The sequence below is a fragment of the Hakea prostrata genome, chromosome 3 (assembly GCF_041222555.1).
Source record: "Hakea prostrata isolate BN-2017 chromosome 3, UWA_Hpros_2, whole genome shotgun sequence".
In the NCBI taxonomy this organism is placed as follows: domain Eukaryota; kingdom Viridiplantae; phylum Streptophyta; class Magnoliopsida; order Proteales; family Proteaceae; genus Hakea; species Hakea prostrata.
This window is the reverse complement of record NC_142602.1, coordinates 27518667-27535426: the sequence shown is the minus strand read 5'-3', so window position 1 is coordinate 27535426 and position 16760 is coordinate 27518667. Positions and strand designations below refer to the sequence as shown.

Sequence of the window (16760 nt, the reverse complement as noted above, 5' to 3'; positions counted from 1 at the left end):
TGTGTTTTTTGTACCTAAGTGGTGGCTGCAATACGGGTTAGACTCGTACTTTATTCATATTACAGTTAAAGTGCTTTCCCAGACATTTTCTGCCACTGGGTGCAAGCATAACGGGAGCACATTCATTTTGATACATTCTAAGAGGCAGAACCGATTGAGGGTGAAGCGGCTAGAAGATCTTGTATATGTGCACAATGCACTAGAGTATAAGGTTGAGAGAGGAGCACATTAGAATGGTCAGGATGGAGGTAATGGGGACAAGATTTAGTTGGCTAAGATCTTTGCCATTGATGAGGAGGAGAAGAACCCCATATTCGAGTGGGTAAGAGAGCCATTAGATGAGGCAGGAGGTCGTCCCAAATTCATATTGCACGAGAGATGGGAGCTAATGTGGATGAGTTCTTAGTGACAAATGGGAGAGTGCACGCCCAACCTAGCCATCCCATTGTACCACACCCCGATGCATTCTGTGTCAGTGAGGATAATATTGTGTGGTTCAATGATGATGATGATGTTACTCAACCACCCACTACTTAGACACAGGATGATGACGATGACATTGGATCTGGTAATAGGGATGACGGTGGGAGTGATGATGATGACGATGGAACTGGTGACCAGGATTCAACTGATCTTAGGAAGAGACTGCCGCTACCCCCTGAGTGAACAGTGACCCAATTAAGAGTCAAACACAAGGAGGGCCACTGAGGTTCACGAGGGAGAGACAGTTTAACCGTGCTACCCAGGATGCCAATCTTGGTGAAGTAGCATCTCAAGGTCGTACTTCCACCTACAATTGGAAGGGGAAGGAGAGGCAGCATGGACATGGGTATGAGGATGATGCATCATCATACGGGTCTTATTGTCCCATGGATGTGGATAGCTTAGCAGGTTCATAGGGTCTAGGAGTCCAAATGAGTCCAAAGGCTTCACAACCAGATACTGGATACTAGCAGCAGCAAATCCCCACTCATACAAGAGTGGTATGGAGAGTGTTGCATCTTCTTCTACGGCTTGCGGTCATGCACCTTCGGTCGTGGGATGGGGGACATACACTAGTGGGACAAATTAGAATGTATTATCCAACGCCTAACGGGAGGACGGTATTAGTGCACAGCAGTGCAAGTTATGTGGATACTAACTCTAAGGCATAGAATTTATGGAGCAAATCTTCGGCTAAAACCACCACCAATACCTCCTCCATCATAACTTCCCTATCCAAACTGTGTATTCCCTCAGACTAGATATCTTATGCATGTTGATGACTAGACCTATAGAGCTGCAGTTGTCGATTACCTTGACAACTATAGGCATATAGGCATAACATGTCATGGGATGTCTATGTCCCTTGTCAGAGGAGAGGATGTTACAGGCACAATACTACTAGAGTCACGGGATGGATCCACCAAGGCACTCCTCTTGGCACCAAGTTAGTGAGTTGTACTTCCCTTTTATTTTTATTGTTAGTTACATTGTATTTGACGTTTTGAATTAAACTTAGAAGTTATATATTGAATTTTAATGTACTTGGGTAGTTAAGTTTATATTGTACTTACCGGATAACATTGATGTTATGTACTTTAAATGACACATTTATGTTGACTTTTTTAGCAAAATGCAAGTGCCAATGTGTTCTTTATACTTCAGTTTGATTAAATGTAGAGTCCCACCCCAAAATACTCCCTAAACTTGTTGAAACATGATGTCGGAACTTGCAGGAAAAAATCCTAAATTTCCACAAAATTTCCTAGGTTTCCACATAAATTTCCCATTTTCTCATGGTCGAAACTTGAGTTTTCCTTGAATTTTTTTCCCTAGTTTTCGACTCAAAAGTGAGTGTCTGATACAAATATACATAATAATCATCGTTAAAACACAAACCCACCTCTCTAATTTTACCTAAAGACCCTATTACTTATAAACTAAGATTAAAATAAACATTGGGAAATTTTTTCCTAATTAAAAATAAAATTTTAATTAAAATATTATTTAATTACAGTATTTATTAAATATATGAAAAATCAGAAAACATAGTAAGATATTTCAAAAATCAGATTCAATCAATTACATTTGTAAATCTACCTTCTAGAGACAACACATAGTAATTTCAACTCAATCCAACATCATTTGAGCATGAAACAAAAACAATGTAACTTTTAGGTTTTTTAAAAATCAGAAAATTAAAAAATAGTAGAACACTTCAAAGATCAAATCCAACAGCATTTGTAAATCTACCTACTTGAGGCCATGGAAAAAAATTTTCAAAACAATCCAACACCATTTGGCCATGAAAGAAAGGAAAAAACAAAAAAATTTGAGGAAACTTCAGCTACCTTGCAACAAAGCTTCAAAACCCTTGAAATAATCCACCAAGAAGGGCCAAAATCAACAAAGAAGTCCTTAAAAGTGATTGAAATGATAAAAAAAATGCAAAAATGGTCTAAACTTGGGGGAAACACATGACTTACACCTTTGTATTGCACTCGAAACTTTGCAAAGTGCAGAGTTTCATGTGAATAAAAGGAATTTAAAGAAATGAACTAGTTCAAACAAGTTGTCGACTTGGTTTGGGAGGTTGAGTAGTTTCGGTAGGTTTGGTAGAAATTTCCCAGGGTTTAATAAAAACCTAAACTTTTTACGTTCCTTCATGGTTTCGTTTCAACCTCTCAAAAATGCAAAATTTCTCTCAAAATTTTGAGGGTTTCGATCGAATTTTGTTCCATGGTATGAATAATCTGGATGTTAGAACCTATAGTTGCTGCTGATGAGCTTGGTCCGTGAGGGTAGGGGATATATGTCTCCTCCCTAACTCTCTGGCTCCTCCTCATAGGCTGTTGGGAGCCTCTCAGAACCTCTGGCTCCCTAGAGGACCCTACTACCATGGCCCTTTGCTCTTTCTGGCTCATCATCATTGCTCTCCTCATCTCTGTTGCCTCTGAGTTAAGATCAAAAGTCCATGCTCTCCTAGCTCATCTAGATCAAAGTCCTGCTCTCCTAGCTCTTGGAGGTCCATCTAGGCAAGCATCCTCGAACTCCTCCCTCTATAATATCTTCCCTTTCCTCTTTTGCTTTCCACCACTCAAGTAGTGTGCCATTGTCTACTTGATCTGTACAAACACCTTGGGGCATCTTGTTACATTCCTATCTCCCCCAACTAGATGACCTTTCAATGTAGTGGCCCCACCTCCTCCTATATATTTCTTGCAATAACTATACTCACTCTTCTTCTTATCATTTGTAAAAAGCTCTCGTGTTGCCTAGCAATGTCTGACATCTTTCAAAGAGTATAACTGACACAAGGGACACACACCAAATATCTTAAAAAACATTACAACAACTCCAAAATTAAACACATGCTTCCACAAATATTTTCCTATTTTTTAATACAAAACAGAAAATAATTAGTAATTTTATATTATTTAAATAATTTAGTAAATATTGAATAATTTTCTAATTATTAAGATAAATGATTAACAGCAATAAATTCCCCACCACTGCGGACAGGCGGGCAGTATTAGTCAAGCCCACACAGACATATAAATACATATTTGAAAATAATTATTAAATCGAAAATAAAAGAATAGTAGCTAATCAAAAAATAATTTTGCCCACCAATCATAGTCAACCCAGGCGACAATATTAATTTGAGTTACATAGGATTTTAGTCTGAACAAAACAAAACAAAACAAAAATGGAAGTTCGGGATCTCACCTTGCAAGAATCTCAAAAAATCCTCAACAGAGGAACAAAAGAGGTGTTTAAAGGCCGTGGTGGAAATGAGGTGAAATCAAGGAAAACCAACAAAAAATCGTATAGGAGCTCAAAATCTTGCTAGAATGAACTGAAATGGTCAAAACTTCGTTATTTCACAAGTTCTAACAAAAAAAAGGAACTTTTATAAGCATGTTGGACCGAAACTGGACGAACCAAGGTTTTGACCATTTTTAGTTGAAATTTTGGTTTGTATCAACCAAACATTATATCCCATCGAAATCTCGAAGGTTCTGTTTTGGTTCTGCAAAAACCCAAAAATATTTAACTGTTTTGATCAAAATTAGTATCATGCTTAAAAAGATTCCCAATGACACTAATACTCACTTGACTGACCCAAACAGGGAATTAAAAACAGATTTGGACCCAGAAAAATAAATTTTATTTAAAAAAAAAAAAAAAGAAGGTTTGGCCAGCCCTAATTGCACCATCGAGGTTGGCTCTTGGGGCCTGGTTTCGGCCATGAGGATCTTTGCTTACACTTCCAACACCAATAATCCTGGAGAGTGTTTCTACTGTCATGAGAAGGGTCACTTTGCTACAGCTTGTCCCCAAAGAAGAAGAGCTGCTGTATTTAATCCTAACCAGCAGGTTCCTAAAGAGGAGATAGTTTGTTCTCCACTTGAAGAAGAGCCAGAAAGTCTATACATGGAGGCAAACCCCCCTACCTGAATGTGATGGGAATGATCCTAGTGTTAGAGACTGAGCATGAAGACTGGAGGAGCAGTATCTATACCAAAGTCAGAAGTCAATACATGGAAGAGTACATGGAGTCAAACCCCTACCTGAATTTGATGGGAATGATCCTAGTGTTAGGAGCTGAGCATGAAGACTAGAGGACGAGCAGTATTTTCTATACTAGAGTCAAGGTTGGAGGTTCCTGGCTCAAACCATTGTAGACAGTGGCAGTAGTGTCAATGCAGTGTCAAAGAATTTTGTCAGGAGGACAGGACTTAAAACTGAAACACATTCCCAACCGTATAAGTCTCCCTCCTTAATGGTGCTAGAGTTGAAATAAACACCAGGTTCCTACTACCAGTAAGTCCCCGACAAGAGATATGGTGCAATGTGGTTCCCATTAAGCTCTCCAACATCATTCTAGGCAGACCTTGGCTATTGACAATAATGTCATTATCACCAGCAGAGAAAACAAGTGCACGTTTAAACACAAGGCCTAAAAGATTGTTTTCCTGCCTCTCAACCTTCCAGAAAAAGCCAAGAAGCAAGCTCTCAGGACTAATCAGAAGAGTGCCAGTACAAACAAGCCACTCATAGCGGTCCCACCCAGGAAGACATAAGAAGAACTCATGAAGGACTTGAAGAGCATCGAACCAGGACAAGGAAATCCCAGCCATTCATCGGGAATAAATGAATTCAAGAAGGGGAGAGCTGATGTAACCAAGCCTAGTCCCCTCAAAGGCCTTCATAGATTGAACCACGCCCAACAGGAGCACCAAAGGGCTGGTCGAACCTTCAGAAGGGTATTTTAGTCCTGTGCCCACCCCCTTAATGCCAAAAGGGTCCAACAAGTTCCCTGATATTTTTTAGGATCCTACATCTACTTTTGTTTTTCAATTGGATTAATGGTTAGAGTCATGGTCAAAGTTGGAGTTCCAATTGGAATTTCAAGTAGGATTCCTTCACGGAGTTAGTTAATTTATTTTGCAAGTTATTTTTTTTAGGAGATCTTTAAAAGATTCATTTCTAGTCTTGTTAGTTAGCTGTTGAGTTGTAAAGGGAATCCTAATTCAAAGCAAATTCCCTATTTTGATTCCAATTAAGTTTCCTAGATTGTGTCTAAGTCTATTTCCCTCAAGTGTAAGGCTATCTAAAGCCCCCACCTCATTGTGAGCAATTTGGTGGAAAATTAAATAAAATCTCAGAGACTTGGAGTTGTGGGAGCTTGGTGCACAACCTGGGTTGAGGGATTAAAGAGTGTTTTCTGCAAATTCCATATTTGCTCATCATCTCCTTCAAGCCTGCAACATCCCTAGAAGCCCTCTTCAACTCACTCCACAGTCAACCAGCCTACCTAAATGAGTACAACCCCAGACACTTTCCCAACCCAATTCCTTCCTTAACCCCCATTGCAAGCTTCCCCCTCCCCCCGTTCTCACTGAGGCAGCAGCTCCTACCCCTCTCACTAAGCCCTAGAAATCAGCACCGCTTTCCCCAGGGACCCCCAGGTTCACACCTATCTCTCTTATAACCTGCCCCTTATTTGAGTTGCAGAAATTTCTGCATTTCATCTTCTTCTTTAAAATCCTAAAACCCTAAATCTATTAAATTCCAATGCCTAGACCCTTTTAGGACTAGTACAGTAGTACCCCACCCCTACCCTACCTTCAATCCAAATCCTAGCCCTAACTAAGAGTCCTAAACCCTATAGAAGACCTAATTCTACTTGGAAAAAGTCTGCAATAGCAAATTGTTAATAACAGAATAGTTCTCTCGAGTTTACAGACCTAATCCTAGCCTAAACATAACCCTGGACCTACCCACACCTAGATCCAAGCACTGGGAACCCACAGACCTAGCTGCAGGGTTCTTGAGAGTTTTGAGTGTGACTTAGCTGCTGTCCTCTGAGTTTCAACCCAAAACAGCAAGGGTTTAAACCCTAGTTTGCTGTTGGTTTGTGAATCCAGCACACTGCTATGGGTGTTACATTGAGAAGAGCAAAACTTTTTTTTTATGAATAAATAATTATATTAAAGAACCAGAACCAAAGAGAAATACAAAGAGAGAAGAAGAAAAAAATGGGGGGGGGGGGGGCAAAGCAAGCAGTCAAGGGCACTTCTGAAGTGAGGATCTAATACTCCAGAAACTAACAATCAACCTATTCCTTGGAGAGTCAGAAACAAGGGGGTGGGGAATAGAAGATAGCCTAGAAAAAACATCAAAATAGATGTCATTCCAAATCAAGATTCGGGATCTAGATTTGGAAGTCCATCTTCTCATGTTGCATTCCCACCACAAATGACGAACAGTAGCAGCAAAGACTAGCTTCCCCACTTGGTCACAAATCGAGGAGCCAGAGAAAGTTCTCAAGACCTAGTTCCAATCTCGAGCAAAACCATGAGCACGTCTCGATCTAGGCCAAATAGAAAAGCAAGGGCTAAACTCCAAATAGATCTAGAGAAGGGGCAGGAGAAAAAGAGGTGCTCAAGATCTTCAACATTGTTCCAACAAAGGGTACAACTTGGATTGGTAGGGACGTGGTGACTGATGAGGAAGGATTGGATAGGGAGGGCTAGGTTGAGGGATCTCCAAAGGGTGAGGAAGTGGCGGGGGATGTGGCCTTTGAACCAAACTAGAGGGGCCCAAGGGACAGTGGATTTAAGGAGGTTCCAAGCAGAGGCGGTGGTAAAGGTATTAGTATGGGATGGGGACCAAATAAGGGTATCTGAAGCAGCGGATGAGAGGGGAGGGAGGGAGTTCCAAACTTGTGTGAGACTAGGATGGGGAGAGGGGGACCAAGAGCCATTAGAGATGAAAGAGGAGAGAGAGAGCTTTGGGGATGCGGGAATCATAAACAGCTCGGGGACCAAGGAGGGAGAACAAAATACCCATCGGATGCCAGGGATCAAGCCAGAAGAGATTTGAATAGAGATAATAGTAAGAGCACGCGGCCGCAGAGATATTATTTTTTTTTTTTGTACAAAGGCGCTTTTTATATATAGGGATAGGGATATTACATATGCCGCCGGTAGGAGTTGAACCCATGACCTCTCCACTGAGAAGTTAGGTTCCTAACCATCCTACTACTCCTCCATTGGCAGATAATCAGGACAGTCCAGATGGAATCAATTTTGAGGTATAAGTAGACCCAGGAGACCCAAATGGAGTTATGCTTGCAGGCAATTTTCCAAATGAGCTTTAGGAGATAGGCCAAGTTCACATCATAAATCCTACGAATACCGAGACCTCCTTCAGTTTTAGGCCAGCAAATGGTAGACCAACTGATAGGGTAGAGAAAACGAGAGGTTTCCTAGCCCACCAGAGAAAAGCAGAGAAGAGGGATTCCATGGTATGGATGGTAGATTTGGGAAGAGGGACGATACCACACCAATATAGATAGGAAGATTCGAGGAAAGAGCGAATGAGAACCACACAACCAACAAAAGATAGGAGCTTGCCTTTCCAGAGTTGAAGTTTTTTCTAAATGTGGTCAAGCATAGAGGAGCAATGGTGACGAGTTAACCTACCAAGGATGAGGGGGAGACCAGGTAGGTCACAAGAAAGGAGCCAAGATTGAAACCAAAGAGCTGCAAAAGGGAGGCACGGGAAGAATCAGAGATGCCCGAGAAAAAGATAATAGATTTCTCCAGATTGACCTTCAGGCTAGACAGGGATTCAAAGAAGGAGAGAGTGGAGAGAATGTTGGAGATAGAGGTGTGGTTAGCTTTCGAGAAGATCATGAGATCATCACCAAAAGCAAGGTGGGTGAGGTTGAGGGCTTTACATTTGGGGATGGAAGCAATGAGAAGCTGATCAGTTTTGGACTAGAGGAGACGGGATAAGACTTCTAGAGCCAGGGTGAAAAGATAGGGAGAGAGTGGGCGTCCTTAACAGATTTCAACTCGAGAAGGGAAAAAGCCAACGGGGGAGCCATTAGTGATAATGAAGAAGTGAGGAGAAGAGATGCAGATTTTAATCCAGTAGACATAAGAAGGAGGGAATCCCATAGTGGAGAGGACCTCACTGATAAAACCCCAAGGGATAGAGTCAAAAGCTTTATGAAGGTCAACCTTTAGAAGGGCGGCCGGGGAATGGAAAGAATTATCGAAACCTCTAACAATTTCTACATAGAGGAGAATATTGTCAAAGATACTATGTCCTGAAATAAAGGCTGACTAATTAGGGCTCACAAGGGAAGGCAAGACAAACCTGATTTGATTGGCAAGGATTTTGGAGATGAATTTTGTAGAGAAGATTATAAATGGAGATGGGGTGGAAATCAGAAATCGAGGAAGCCCCAGGGCTTTCTGGGGATAAGGCAAAGGAAAGTTTGGTTAATGGAGGCAAGTTGGGAGGGATAAAGAAAGAAGCTACAGATGGCATGAACAAGATCATTCTCTATGAATTCCCAGGCAGCTAGGAAGAAGCCCATACTAAATCCATCAATGCCAGGGGCATGATTAGATTTATGGGAGCGGATGGCAGAGATGATTTCCTCTGAGGAGGGAATGGAGCAAAGAGAATCGAGAAAAAAGGGATCAATGAACTTATTTAAGGTGAGAGGAGGAAGAGGGGGCTTAGAGGGGAGGGAGGAGGGGGAGAGGAACCTGGAGAAATAGGAGACAACTTCTATCTTAATACTAGGAGGGTTGTAGATCCAGAAGCCTCTACTAGTTAGAAGACAAGGAAAGGAGTTTTAGTTAAGACAAGCTTTAAGGGATCGCTGAAAGTAGGCAGTATTAGCATCCACAAGCTCAAGCCACTTGATTCTTGATTTCTGACGAAGGAAACTTTCTTCCTATAAAGCAAGGGAAGCAAGGTTGAGAGAGAGGGATTTCTCTTCCTCCACAAGAAATGAGCTAAGGGGATCATTTTGGAGGAGAGTTTGGATCCTAGAGAGGTCCATTTGCAAGAGGAAACTTGGGGCTAGATGTTGCCAAAAGTGGTGGAATTCCAGGAACGGAGGGCATTCGTGGTAATTCGAAGCTTGCGGGCAAATGCCATTAGAGAGAGAGAATGGCAAAAAAGCTGTTGAGACCATGCAGCCTATATAATGGGAAGAAAGGAAGAGTTAGAGGCCCACATATCAAAGAATTTAAAAGGCTTGGGACCAAAGGATGGGAGATCTAGAAGATGGAGGAGGCAAGAGGAGTGGTCAAAGAGAAGGGGAGAAGAAAAATGGGCATGGGAAGCAGGAAATTGGGAGACCCAGGAAGTGTTTGCCAGGAAGGGATCAAGTTTTGAGGCTACGCGAGCCTCGCCACTTCGACGATTTTGCCTCAATCCAATAATTAAAGGCTTCAATGGCTGCGGGATTAGGCAGGCTCCCACCCACACGCTCATGAGAATAGCGGACAATATTAAAATCACCTCCAATACCCCAAAGCAATACTTTCCGTATTAACAACTTGACATTATTCCTTGGTAGTTTTTTATTTTGTTGGTTTTTTAGTTCCTTGTCTGGTAATAGAATTTCTGAAGGATGCTAGTGATATATTTTCTTTCGTTGTTGTTAGTTCTTATTCTCTTTACAAATTCTTTTGATTTGTGTGCAAGATGTAATTGTTCTGTTGTATACTTGGACGATGTTCTGGTCTATAGTGGGGGCATAGCTTTTATGTTGGTGCATTCTGATGCATGGAATTCAATTGGTACTTGTGCAAGGTTGGATGAGGGCTATTTTTTAGGAGATGGAGTTTCCCTCTGTGTGACAAAGTTAAACTGATGGTTTTGAAGTTGGATTACGGAAGTTGTAGGTACTATTGATGATATTTGGGTGCCAAAAACTTGTTGCCTATGTACCATGATGTTACGCAAGTGCATGTGTCGCAATTAAGTAATAAATGATAAGTAGAGTATCGATCCCACGGAGAATTCTATCCTTAACTTTCAATGTAAAAGTAAAACTGAATTAAACAAAATTAACAAGATTGATTTGTGATTGACTAACTAAATAACCAAATGACAGGTAATTAAACTAAAGAACTAAAATGGAGATTGAGCAATAGAAGGAACTTAGTGCGTGAAAAGAGTGTTGGGGATCAAGTTTCCCTTCCCCTGAATTTTCTAATGCAAATAGTGAAGTAATATTACGACCCAAAATATATTAAGAACCTAGAATGAAGTGGCATAATGGTATTTTCCAATACACATATGTTTAGCATCCTAATTCAACATCTGCATATTCCTATGAAGAATTGAAATATGAATGCAATTTAAACCCAATCCCAATCATGGCAATGTGAGGTAATTGGGTATTCCTACCCAACCTACTAATTAACACAAACTAATTAAAGATTATGCTAACTCACACAATTCAACAAACATCTAGACTGCATTAACTTTCCAGTTAACAAAATCATAACAATCGTTCATGAAAGATCATTCAAGAACCAAAATTAATCAATATAACATGCTGAATTCATTGACAATAAATTGTATTGCAATAAAACTAAAGAACACATGATAGTTACATCGTAAAATTCAAGTTTAGGTACTACTATCATCCCAACACAACACAAGTTTAGCCCATAACATAAATCAAATACAAAGAGATAGATATAGTTATCATTAAGCTAGAAGATAGAGTTATAAAATGGAAAAGACACTAAGAGCTTCAATGCTTCCACAAGAACTCCAGCCTTCTTCTCCAACATATAGTCTTCTCCAGCAGCTTTAGAGCCCACGAATTCAGCTCCAGCCCTCTCTTCTCCTCTTTTCCTCCTCTCCTTTGCCTTTCACGTTTTTGCCTCCTTTGTACCCTTCTTTTCCCCCAAAAGTGCTAGGTTAAAAGTGGCTTGTAGGATTAAAACATTTTCTTTTGATATCAACGGCTGAGATCTTTCATGGAATGACAAGAAGAAAGTCCATTAAGTTATCCCTTTTTGGTAATTTCCACTTGAACTGGATCTAAGAATATTCTGCTCCATATTGCTGCAGCAAACTCTACAGCAAAGTTAGAGTACATGCAGATTCTTCTTCTATTATGGATCTTCACCTACATTTTTCAAGAGAAAGATTATTAATCAAATTCATCTATTAATCTGAAGGGAAATTCATGTAAGAGTGACAATAATGACCTATACAAGATGCAACATGTTAAGACTCAATAAGACAACATCTAATGAATACTAACACTAAAACAAAGATAAAATACTCCTAAATCAAGCCATCTCAAGTATAAAGTTACCAATCTTAACTCTATTTCATAGAGTTATCACACCCCCAAACTTAAGACATTGCTTAACCTCGAGCAATAAAGACAAATGAAAACACCAACTAACTACTTATGAAAGCATTAAGAGATCAAAAGAAAAGAAAAGCAAATAACTTGGCTTAATCATGCAATAGGATGGGTGTTAGACATAAGTTGCCTCTCAATCTTTTTCCAATTTTTTTAGATCCAACACGTCTGGCCAATAACACTTAGATGTCATACTTTACTCATAAGGATGCCCTCGAGTGTGTGTGTGAAAGTTAGGAATTTGCCCCAAATTACCCTAGTCCAGCTGAATCATGGTCCTCAAGTTTAGTTAATTGATCTCATATGTTGACCAAATGATTACCTCTCCACTAATTAGGGACCCATATCCTTTTACACCCCAAAAAAACTTGTTTCACACTATTTTGAGCATTTGACCCCCAAACTTATTCTTTATGAACCTTTTTTTTAATTTTATATATATGCTGCTGTTGTCATCCGGCCTTTTTACGCGAATATCACTTATTTGTGATGAAGATACCCTATTACTCAACAAGATCACAAACAAGAGTGCCTTTGCATGCTTATATTCTGGGCCACTGTTGACATCAAAAGTACACATGAGTTACATGCATAGTCCTGGTTACTAGGCAGCCCAAATAGTGGAGCATTCTTCTTCTTCTTCTTCTTCTTCTTCTTTTTATTTATTTTTTATTTTTTTTATATATATTTTTTATTATGCTCATATTCCAGGCCACTGTTGACGTCAAAATTACACATGGGTTACATGCATATTCCTGGTTACTAGACGGCCCAAAACAACGGAGCATTATTCTTGTGGGGTAAGGGAGGGGGTCAAACCTTAGCTAACTTACTATGCACAAAAATTCTTGGAAACACCCAAATGGGGACCCCTAATGTGTAAGTCTCAAGGCTCTCATTCAACCAATTCTAAAATCCTAAACTTTCACATTGGTCCAACTGTTCCAGGTTCTCAGAGCTTGAAACCTCACTTGGTGTTCAATGATATGACACCACAAAAATGAGTAAATGCAGACATCATAACAATATAACAGACTTGTGCTAAGATCTCCAACAAAGTCAGATTAAGAAGCACTGACATTCTCATTAGCTAACAACCATCCAAATTACATGACAACCCAGATTGACTACACAAGACATTTACCCAAAACATCTACTAATATTGCTTTCAGCATCAAACATCAGAAACAAAGCAAAATAAAATGACCCAACAATAAACAAAATCCTAACTCTAAAATGCTGGACAACAACTCACAAATTAGCAACTAGAACAACCTATGCAGCATTTAAAGTAAACTACAAAAGAAAGTTAAAGAAAAATTAAGTAACTAAAAACATCTATAAAAAAAGATGACAAGATGACATATGCAATGATTGGAATCAAGACCAAGCATACCCCCAAACTTAAGACGAGAAGTGTCCCCACCAGCGAAAGAAAGAAAAATAAAGTAATGGAAAAATAGAGAAAAAGAAGGAGAACAAGACTTCCCTGAACCAGCTACGGATCTGCTGCATCATCATGAATGTGAACACTTAGCTGATGTAAAGAGGGAGTGCAATTGGAGCAGCCCTAAGCACACAGAAATCGAACGCAACATTGGTGTAGCAAGGATAGACAACGGAAAAGGAAATCAAAGAAGGAAAGTGAGAGGAAGATAGGTGAAGAAGGTAGCACAGAGGTGTGCGAAGGTGGGTAACAATTTTTTTTGAAAGTGGGTTGTTGTATTGGGTTTTTTATTTTTTTTATTTTTTAAATGAGGGGTTTAATGGGTTTGGGTTGGTATTAGTTTAAATTAGGTTGAGTCAGTATGGGTCAGCAATGGTTTAGGAGAGGTTTAGAAGTGTAGAAACGATGGGTTGGTTGGGTTTAAGGTTAAACCGGGTCAAGTGAGTGGTTTTATCCTCGCTGTGGTGTTGCTGCAGCATTTCTACAGCAACGAACACAGAATGTAATTTTCAACAGAGAATGTAAGACCCGTAGCTAGCTGAAAAATCTTTGTTGTAGCGTTGCTGCAACATCGCTACAGCAACGAACACATAATACAATTTGTAGCAGAAGATGCCAGACCCGTAGCTATTTAACAAAACTTTGTTGCAGCAAATCTGTGACAAAGATAGTGAATTCTCCTGGGTACTGCCATATGCTCTATTCAGCAGTTGGGTTTACTGCCCAATATGGCAAAACAACCACTCAATCTCTTTGTGTTCCCCACACTCCCTGCACATCAAAAATACATGTCATCAAGTCATCTTCCAATTTTATTATCAAGTGAAGATTAACAAAATTGGAAACTACCCACTAACTTTATTAAACACCTAATCAACTAATAACCAAAAACATAACTAAAAACAATGAAATTGGGTTACCTCCCTTTTTAAGCATCTTGAAGGATGAGTGAAGATTTGTGACGCTCCAATGGTGCACCCCAATTGATCCACTACATGCACTAGTTCCCAAGGCCATTTAATGATTTCTTCTTGTGCACCTTTCATAATTGGACTCAAACTCCTTTGTTGCTTCACATACCAGTTGCAAATTTCTCCAACCAAATTTTAAGCTTGTACACTGAAGGATTGATCCCGTTGATCTCTACTATGCTCCACCCCATTGCTCTTCTACACTTCTTCAGCACTTCAAGTAGCATATCTTCCCGCTCCTTTGTTAGCAGTGCTGAAACAAAAACATGGAGTGTTTTGGCTGCATCCAAATGGGCATACTGAAGGAGTTTTGAGAGAGGTGTGAACTCTAACATAGGTGGCTCTTCAATTGATGGTTTAGGGGGTGGTTTAAAACTCAGTTTTTCTGGAGAACCTTGTTGCAATGGTGCTGTAACCGTGGGTTCAACACTCTATTTTGTAGAATCAGTTTGTTCCTTTTGAACAGCAACAGGATCTTCCTTCTCCCCTTCTTCTTGGATAGAAATAAGCTCCTTTTGTTGGCTGGACTTTGAGTGAGTTTGCTCTAGAGTTTTTCCACTCCTTAATGCAATAACGTTACAATGCTCCGTGCCTTCACTCCTAGGATTTTCTGTGTCACTTGGCAATGATCCTTGAGGTCGATTGCTTAAAGCATTAGCTAGCTGCCCAACTTGATTCTCCAAATTTCTCAATGAAGATGCTTGACTCTGAATCATTGCATCATTCTTTGCCATATACTCCTTCAATAGAAGCTTTATTGATGAAGAAGGTTCCATAGGCTGAGTCTTCACTTGCTGTTGAGCACTTGGAAGCTGATAAGGTCGAGTTGGGATAGAAGATGGGCCTACATTCTATCCTTGAGCATTCCAAGAGTAGTTAGGGTGCTGCCTCCAACCAAGATTATAGGTGTTGGAATATGGATTATTGGTATTGCTGAAATTACCAACATAGTAAGCAAATTCTAGGTTAGATGGACAACTATCAAAGACATGCTCCCCACCACAATATGTACACGAGACTGCTGTATTTTGTTGAGTTTGTACAGCTGCAGCCAAGTTTACGGATTTTAACACACTAGTTAGGGATGACACTTGTGCAGTTAAAGTTGTCACTGCATCTAACTCATAAATCCCTGCCACTCTCTTATTTGCAGCACCTCTCTCAGCTGACCATTGGTAGTTGTTGTTGGCCATTCTCTCCAAGATCTCATAAGCTTAATTGTAAGACTTTGCCAATATAGCCCCATTTGCTGATGCATCCACTATGGATCGAGTTTGTCCACTTAAACCATAGTAGAAAGTCTCCATTTGAATCCAATGAGGAATACCATGGTGAGGACATTTACGCAAGAGCTCCTTAAATCTTTCTCATGCTTCATGCAAAGATTCACTATCCAGTTGTTGAAAACTAGTGATATCATATCTGAACTTGGCATTCTTTGTTGCAGGGAAGTACTTCATCAAGAACTTCTCTACTAAATCAGTCCATATGGCTACTGATTGTGGAGGTAAGGAGTTCAACCATGTTCTTGCTCTATCCCGCAATGAGTAAGGGAATAGCTTCAATCTCAAGGCTTCTTCAGTTGCTCTAGGTATCTTGAAAGAATCACTTACTTCCATGAAGAGTCTAAGATGGAGATGAGGATCTTCTGTTGGCATCCCACTGAATTGTCCCACAGTTTGAAGCATTTGGAACATCACCGGCTTAAGTTCAAAATGTAGTGCTTGAATATATGGCCGTACTATGCTCGGATTCAGCTCATGTAACATGGGGACAGCATACGCTCTGATGGCCCTATCTCTATCTTCACCCTCAGCTGCCATATTATTCTCAATATTATTCAACCCATTTCTCACTGCTTCAGCCATTGTTGGAACTACTGCTAAGCCTCGCTGCTCCCTTCTTCTAGCTCGAAATGTCCTTTCTATTTCGAAGTCAAAGGGTACCAACTCTTGATCAGGCAGCGTGTTCATACAAGGGTAAAAGTACCTGGGAATAAAAGAAAACTAATATCAAGTAAAGAAATTTCAGTAGATAAAACAAAAACTTACTTATGCACTAATTATTAATGACAAAATTCCCCGGCAACGGATATTGGAAATGGTTTTGTTTTATTCAAGTGATGCATTGAGATGCATTATGTTCATTAGAATGCCACAATAGATCTTGGGGATCATTTTTCCATCTTTTTGTGGCTTTTGCTGATTGTGCCATGTTGACTGAGGGCTTTTTCAAGGAGATGGAATTCATCCCTGTTTGACAAAGTTCGATAGGTGGTTGAGACTTGAGAAGGGGATTATGGATTTTGGGTGATCTGTTGATACTTAAGTGAATCTTGGTCATTGGATAGGGTTTAGGGTTTAGGGTTTCTCTTCAGGTAGGTTTCTTAAGTTATACTGTTGTGTTGCATTTCGAAAATTTTAGATTCAGACGTGTTCTAGAACTGTTCAAGAGTTTGAAACTACTAATCTTGAAGTTCTTTTTCGGTGTATTCCGGGTTCATATTTATTGCATATTTCTTCCAATTGTTGATGTCTAGGTTCACGGATGTTTACCACAAAAGATTCCCTAGTTTTCCTCCTCTCCTTGTGAAGGACTTCTCAGGTTTCAGGGTCAGTGGCTTCTCAGGCTGCTTTAGGGGAAGAGGGAG

The 16760-nt window shown here is 40.0% G+C and overlaps 1 non-coding gene across 1 annotated transcript; it reads left to right on the top strand.

The window, feature by feature from the left end:
- Positions 1 to 15433: 15433 nt before the first annotated feature.
- On the top strand, positions 15434 to 15540 carry LOC149021950 (small nucleolar RNA R71). Its single transcript, XR_016172588.1, has one exon. It is a non-coding gene; the product is annotated as a small nucleolar RNA R71 (small nucleolar RNA).
- The last annotated feature ends 1220 nt before the right edge of the window (positions 15541 to 16760 follow it).